We start from the raw sequence: 8,001 nt of genomic DNA, 5'->3' as shown, positions 1-8,001 counted from the left end.
ATGTATTCATGTTTGAAATTCTTTCTAGATTGGTAAAAATTCTAACTGTAGAAGTATTTTATTCTGAAAGTCTTTCTGGTGATTTTATTTCCTGTGTTTTTAACTTCCATTCACAGGTATAAATTATTAATATGAACTTGGATCACTGTGTGTGAGCTGTAGTAATTATGTTATTAATGCTTGTCTCGGTATGGAGCTAATTTGTGGTGTCTGGAGCAGTTTATTATTATTTTATATGTTCATGTGTTGTTTTACTGCAGGGTCGACATAGTTTTGTGACCCCAGGAAGAATCACTCACTATGAATCTGCTGCTTTGCTTTGAAAGTTGAGAAATATTCAACATCATCAGTGTTCATCCAATCAAATCACTCTGCAATACTTAGAAATGGATCATTTGAGTGAAAAATCTTCAGGGTTTGGAATCAGGCTTTTATCAGAGCTTGCACAATCATCAGTATCCGGTTGTTAAGTGATGACGTATGAACCCTGCTTCCTACTCTGCGTTTATTAAAGTTGTTGTGTTTAAAACATGTTTTAATGCTTCGTATCCAGTTCCATTTAATCTGAACAAGCCCCTAAAAAAAGTCAGTGATCACTGTTGGCCTCTCTCGGTTTTTATTACCACTATTCATTTTAAAGCTCTGTTTTTAAAACCTTACGATGTAGCTACAGCCCAGCCCATGCAGCAGTATATTAATGACGAACCTCATATTGTGGATGGATTATCTTAGTTGTTCTCCTGACTAAAGTTTGGTCCATTTAGCATCCTACCATCCGATTGCATTTGTCCCTAACCATCGGGAAACCTCACATTAACTTTTATTGAGTGGAAAAAGGTTAGCATTCATCCTCCAGCTTCAATGTGTTTATATTATGCTAACTATAGCTGTGTAGCTAGCCTCCACGTAGCACATAATTATATACCAGCCAGCCCAACTTCAGTAACCCTACAAATGTCATTACTGTTTAGTTTTGTCTTCATTTATGTCAGAAGTGATAGCAGAGCTGTACATTTTAATTTTTCAGAAATCCCTCCATCAAAACATGGTATATCATCTTTAGATGAAAACTAGCGAGCTAACTCTCTGCTAACTTCTAACTCCGTTAAATATCATAAATTCTCTTTTCATGGATGCCTGGATGTTAAACTTAATCGTTACACCTGGTAGAGCAGCCACACTGATCATTTTATTAACGATGAAAGCATTTAGACAGTCTGTAACTCTCAGTGATGCTGCACGTCACACTTAAAAGACTGAATTCAACGTGTCATGATGACTGATCAGAGGCGGCACGGTGGTTAGCACTGTTGCCGCACAGCAAGAAGGTCCTGTGCGGCAACAGGACCACCTGATGGTGGAATTGAACTCAGGACCTGAGTTCAGAAAGTTCAGGTCTTTGAGTTCAGGTCTTTCTGTGTTCAGAAAGACCTGTGTTCAGGTCTTTCTGAACACGGGTCTTTCTGTGTGGATATTGCATGTTCTCCCTGTGTTTGCGTGGGTTCTCTCCGGGTACTCTGGCTTCCTCCCACTGTCCAAAGACATGCACTTAGTGGGGATAGGTTAATTGGTTAATCCAAATTGCCCATAGGTGTGAATGTGCAAGTGAATGTGAGTGCAAATGGTTGTCTGTCTCTGTGTGTTGGCCCTGCGACAGACTGGCGACCTGTCCAGGGTGTACCCCGCCTCTCGCCCTATGACAGCTGGGATAGGCTCCAGCGCCCCCCGCAACCCTGAAAAGGATAAGCGGAAGCGAATGGATGGATGGATGGATGGATGATCACTGATCAGTAGCCACGAGTGCTTTTCACAGTGAGCTGAATAACACCTGCAAAATGACAGGCTATTTTACTCAGACTGAAACCTCCATCAGTCATGGAGGATATTTGAAAGAGAGGTGTACTTTACTTGCGACATGGATGAGCGCGCATAAGGCATACATGCCAACCCTCCCGATTTTTCCAGGAGAATCCCGAATTTCAGTGCCCCTCTCGAAAATCTCCCTGAGCCACCATTCTCCCAAATTTCTCCCGATTTAAGAACCATATCCCAGATTTCATATCGCAGCCCAGCCAATTTCAAACAATGGTGGCAGCTACTTCGTTTCAATATTACTCTTATTACTCTTTCTGGGTCGTAAAACAAACTTTTAACAGATTTTCAGTCAAGAATGTAGCTGTGTAACCTTCAAATATCTGAGCCAGCAAGAACAGCGAACTCCCAGCTAGGGATGGGTATTGATAAGATTTTCACGATTCCGATTCCCTTTTCGATTCTGTTTAACGATTCGATTCTTTATCGATTCTCTTATCGATTCTTTTTAAAAAAGGAGAACACTAAGGTCGATTAGCTTAGAACTTTGTTTTATATCTTCTCGTTGAACAAGATAGAAATTTAGGAGTTATCTTAAGTGACTTATATATAGACGCTACCGGTAGACTGCAGCAACAACTGCCAGCATCTGAGCCAGACTCTGTCTGTCTCATCATGGTCACCTAAATGCACAGTAATGGCAGGTTTTGTAATAAGGCAGATCGCACTAACATAATATGCACTGTTAGTTGATTATTTACCTGCCGCGTTAACGGGAGAGGACCTTCAAACGTTACCGTTGCTGCTGGGTGAGATTCACGAGTCCGGAGCGGAATTAAAAAGACGACATTCATTTAAGGTCATCGCGTGTTTTGTGAGCAAATGCTTTTGCATATTCATAGTGTTTCCTCCCTTAAATGAAATAGCTACTTTGCAAGTATTGCAAGTTGCCCTGTTGTCATCCGTTCTCGTAAAGTATAGCCAAACTTTTTAGCGTTTGAGCCGCTTACACGCCGTGTTTCCTGCCAGGTAAATGACGCTCCGCAACGTGGTGACGTCATTCGGGGCGACTGGAATCGATAAAGGAATCGTTTGCAAAAATGGCAAACAATTCCAAGGAACTGAAACAGTGGGAACCGGTTCTCAACAAGAACGGGGTTTCGATACCCATCCCTACTCCCCGCACATCGTTTGCAGACCGCCCGCGGTCTTTAACTAGTCAGATTAAACATGATATATAAGTCACTTAAGATAACTTAAAAATGTTATTGTTTGGCTTTTTTCAGTGTTTTATTTGTTCGTGAGTAAATCGGTTTGGCTAAGATTAAAGTTAGTAGATTGGATTAGATTAAATATAACTGTTTTAATCCCTCGGGAGGATTACTCTGGGGTTTTCACACAGCTGAATAAACATGGATGGATGGAGGGATGAATAAACATCAAACAGAAAACTGATTAAACAGAAGTGTGAGATGGTCGAGAATTTACGGCAGCGTACGGTCATATTTTAGATAGCAAGGAGCAGACAGCAGAGTTTCACTCCACCGAGAGAGCTTGTGACGTAATTCTGAAGGGTAGACGGTCAAATTTCACAGTCGCTCACTTCCGGCCTACCCGGCTTTCGGAGGACCTGGCCCACGTAGACCACAAAGGCCAGGTCCTCAGGAGGATGCAGCCTGAATTTGGACATCCCCGCTGTTTCCGGCTGGACAGTAATAACGGCGACATTAAGCTTATTTTATCTGATAAATAAACACTGTAAAATTCACGTTACGAACAGGCTAATGCTAACAGCTAACCAAGGTTCAACTTGCTTGTGCTGTGATGATGGGTTATTATTGATGATGTCATCAGCAATTGTAACAACCCTTTTGGGTTATAGCACCACTAGGGGGGGTTGCCCTACTATTGTAATAGCTTTGGGAGTCTCCTAGTGGGTGTGTGTTGTTAGTGGCAGCCACTCCATGCTGCTCGTGTTCCATTCTCAAAGAAAACCTTACTGTTGTAACAGGCTGGCGCCGGCAATACGGACGTCCTGAATATATGATACCATACAGCTCTGGGTCCTTTCTGCTTACAGTACTATTTTGGTGGTTAACAAATAAATAAATAGTAGAACTTCAGAAACCTTTGTGGGAAGTATTGTAATGCTTCAGTATATTCTGTTTTGTCAGTTTGAATTATTAATTACAGTATAAATATGTAAAATTGGCAGCTTTGGGTTGAGCAACATGTGGTTAGCTTCTAGTTTGGAACTCGGCGAGGGAAAAAGGTCTTCTGAGAAAGAAAGAACAACAAAAAAGAACTTTTACATTAGAAAACGTCCCATTTCTTCCTTTTTCCCATCCATTTCTATAAATACTGAACATGAGAACAGCTTTGATGGTGACTAACACTCACATAGAGGACAGAGGAGGTTTCTTTGTGCGAAAAGTTGTTCTTTAAGTGAATTAACATCTTGACCGATGAAAGAAAGACTGAGAGAGTTTGAGGGAGCTAGTGCGGTGGATGAAGAGAGAAAAGGATAATTGTGTGTCCCTGCAGTGAAAGACTGTTATTCTTTGGTGCTGCTGAGAGGCGGTCATTGTTTAGTGGAGTTTACAAGTGGGACCGGTCATGAGAGATCACACATCCCGATAGTCGCCCTCAGACCTGACATCCACGAGCTGCCGGAGGAGGCTTACCCAAGATTATCTCCCGGATTCAACAGGAAACTGCAGAGAGCTGAAGCCCATCTGGTCGCTGTGTCTTTATCTGTTCATTTATCATCTGTAATAGCCCAAAACATCCGAACCATTATATAAAATTCCAGGTTTGTGCTTTTTGTTGTTTGGCCTGGTCCAGTAAAAGGAATCTAGAGAATTAAAAAGCTTTTTCCTAAAATCTGCCTCAAGGTTTGTTGATGTTTTATTTGTACACTTGGTCTCAGAAATCTGATTGAGACTAAACAGAACATGAAGGAAACTTGCAGTCAGCTCCAAACGTATTTGTATAACCAAATTTAAACCATTTTAAACCAAACAATCCAGACGTAACTCTAGTTCAGTCACCAGATTGCTCCAAATGTTCCAGCCTTCGCTCGTGCTTCCAGGGGTTATTTGTGTATGGCTACTGCTCATTCTTGACCCGTGATGTTGTCTGCAGCTTGACTTCTAATGCATTGTGTATTTTTGGATTCTGTCCTTTGCTTCCCCGGTTGCCTGCGTGCGTGTCGACTCACTGTTTGCTTATTGAACTAAAAATGCTGGACTTCAGTTTGTTGTTTTGATCCCTGCTTCCAAGTCCAGTTTGGTCCACGGCCATTACAGTGTTTACGAAGTGGCTGAAAGGAAGGAGTGGTTGGCTTAATCTCCGCTTACAGCGCCTCATTTTGTATGGTTGCTGGTGTTATTGACTTGATTTAAAACATGTTGCATACATGTGTATGTAACATACATAAGTGGCTGATATGATGCTGGTGTTAATGCTCGAGCTGGTGCATTATGTGATATTTACTGTGTGATCGTATCCCAGTGTTTCATGCGTGGTGCCAGCTGACAAAAATACATTTTTCTGCATAGCTGGTTACTGTGGAGTTAGGTATGTGGTCCCATGAGGCTGGGGCCTAACTGGGGATTTATGCTTCAGATAAGTACCTACACGCCAGGTCAACGCTGCCTCTAGCTGGCCTGTTCCCTACCATTGATTCCTCCTGTTCATTTCTGGCTACGTTTTCATTCAGGAAATAACAATACATGTGTCACTATATTAAAATAATCATAACTTCAGTATAAGGACTCACAAATGTGGCACTGTCACTTGGTTTTTGCTCTCTCTGTAGTAGAGTATCACTTCCTCTTCCTGTTCCAACACACAGTGCTGTTTTTCTAGCAATTAAATTAAAACCCTTTAGATAAATTCTTATTTCATAGTGTAATCCTCACGTGCTTCATCAGAAGCACACTTTTCATGTACTCACTCACTAATTTACAGCCAAAGTATTCACTCACCGTGTCTTTATTGTTTTGCTAGCTTAGCTTAGCTCATAGCCGACTCGCTAGCAGCATGGCCTCTTCACCTGTACCCCCTGCACTTTCCTTCTCATTGTGTGAGATGTTTAGTTACTCCTCAGCCTCCTTTAGCAGTAATGATACTTATTGCAGGGTTTACCATACAATATAAAGCACCTTGAGGTGACTGTTGTTGTGATTTGGTCCTGTATATATAAAATTGAATTGAATTGAATTGTTGTCGGACATCTCAGGATACATTACAAAAAAACATGAAAATATTTTTTAATTTACTAAAATCAAAAAATTTCAACCAATTGAAACGATTCTGTGAACTTGAAAAACTGAAATAAAATGAACAGAGGAAATGTCCTTAGTTGTAGTTAATTTTATTACAGCTTGGCTTACGAGTCAGTGATGGACATGTCTGACTCTACACGACTGTGACTGACGGCTTTCAACAAGTTCACCTTAGACTCTAAATCAGCCCTTGAAGGATGCGATTGGAACGGATGGTTAATATAAATAATGCGCAGCACATAATCTAATGTTACTGAAACATCAAACATGATGCTGGAGTCTATTACATTGGCAGTGCAAGCAGGGATGGTCAGCCTGTGGTGACTTCAAGGTTTTTCTCAAAAAATAGGCGAGCGACTTGGCGCTGATATTTGGAAATATCAGCACTGAATCATACTTTGAGACGTGACTCCCCAGCCTTCTTCAAGTTCTATTAAATCCCCCTCTCTCTCCTCCGTTGCCCCTTCCCTTCCCTATTCCCATGGTTTTCCCAGGCCTGCTCTCCCAGGGTGTTTGACCTGACTTCGTGCCCCTCTATGCCCTCTTTCTGCCCCTTTTGGTGCTTCCTGCCCCCTGCTACTGCTACACAGGCTCTTATTGTAACAGAGCCTACGCTGTCACTGCCCATCGCACATCAGCACAAAAAATAAATGCACACGACACATACAACGCACACATGCACACCACAGCAGAGAAACAGAAGAGGAGAATCCCGATCACCTGGAGCTCCACGGCCTGTCTGATTTATCGGACAAAGGTGCTGCTGAACTTCATTTCCCACACATTCCAGTTGTGAACACTGTGTGTGAATGTGTTCTTATACGCATGCATGTGTGTGGTGTGTGTCGTGTCAGTCTGATGGAAGTGCCCGAGCCTCCCGAGGTGAGACTAATGCTGAACAGGACGTCGGAGAGAACAGAGCAGCTCTTGCTACAAACATCAGCTCTCACACCTCCCGACATGAAGACAGGAGGGTTTTGTTTCAGTGATGGGGGGCGAGGTTGATGGACAGCATTTTACTCTTTAAATGTTGACTGAGGGAAAATAAAATAGTTACCAGAAGAAGAAAAGGTGCCGAAACTTTGAGCTTTCAGCAGGCTTGTCACGTTTCTTTCTTTTGTAAATACATTTAAATGTAAATCAAATAAATTAATTAATCAGTAAAACGATTAAATTGTACTTCATGTAAGTGGAAACATACTTATGTTTCATCTTCATGTCTATATTTTATTTCTTTTGTACTTAAAATAAGAAAAAAAAATGGATTTGGATGCAGCTCTGTCCCTAAAGATCGAAGGAAGAAATGACCCAAACACCAGCCACAGAAGTTCAAATATTCTCACGAGGATGGAGGATGATGATGGTGTGAAGCACGCTAAAGTCTCAGCAGGCCTGCGCTGGACTAATAAAGAGTTTATAAAAGCACTTCAGTGTGTGTGAATTTCCAGACTGGGTGTTGCCTCTGATAAGTTCAAAACCAGACGAGTTGTATCAGTGCAGAAGGGACGACTGTGGGCGAGAGAGATAAGGAAAGAATGGGAGAAATCTGCACCAGCTCTCTCTTTCTTTTCCCAACATGTGATGATGGTTTAATTAAACTTCACACAGAATTACCGTCATTAGAGAAAGAACACGTCCGCTGAAGGCTCTGCAGACACGTTTATCCACACAGCAATACTCACCTCCAGGTGTGTACAGTATAAATCACCTGGTTATATTAATAGACTATGTTCAGTTTAAACCAGTTCAGTTTAAATCATACAGCAGCACTCCTTCAGGTGATTTATGTTGTAAATCTGTTCAAAGCAAAACTGACTTGAGTCCTTTTTTATTTAGATTGGTTATTATTTCAAATGTTCTAAACACAATTAGATAACTAAATTTTATATATATATATATA

The sequence above is a fragment of the Pundamilia nyererei genome, unplaced genomic scaffold (genome assembly GCF_000239375.1).
Source record: "Pundamilia nyererei isolate P.nyererei 1_Seehausen unplaced genomic scaffold, PunNye1.0 scaffold00048, whole genome shotgun sequence".
Taxonomy (NCBI): domain Eukaryota; kingdom Metazoa; phylum Chordata; class Actinopteri; order Cichliformes; family Cichlidae; genus Pundamilia; species Pundamilia nyererei.
The sequence above is the reverse complement of the archived record's forward strand: the minus strand, read 5'-3'. Positions refer to the sequence as shown.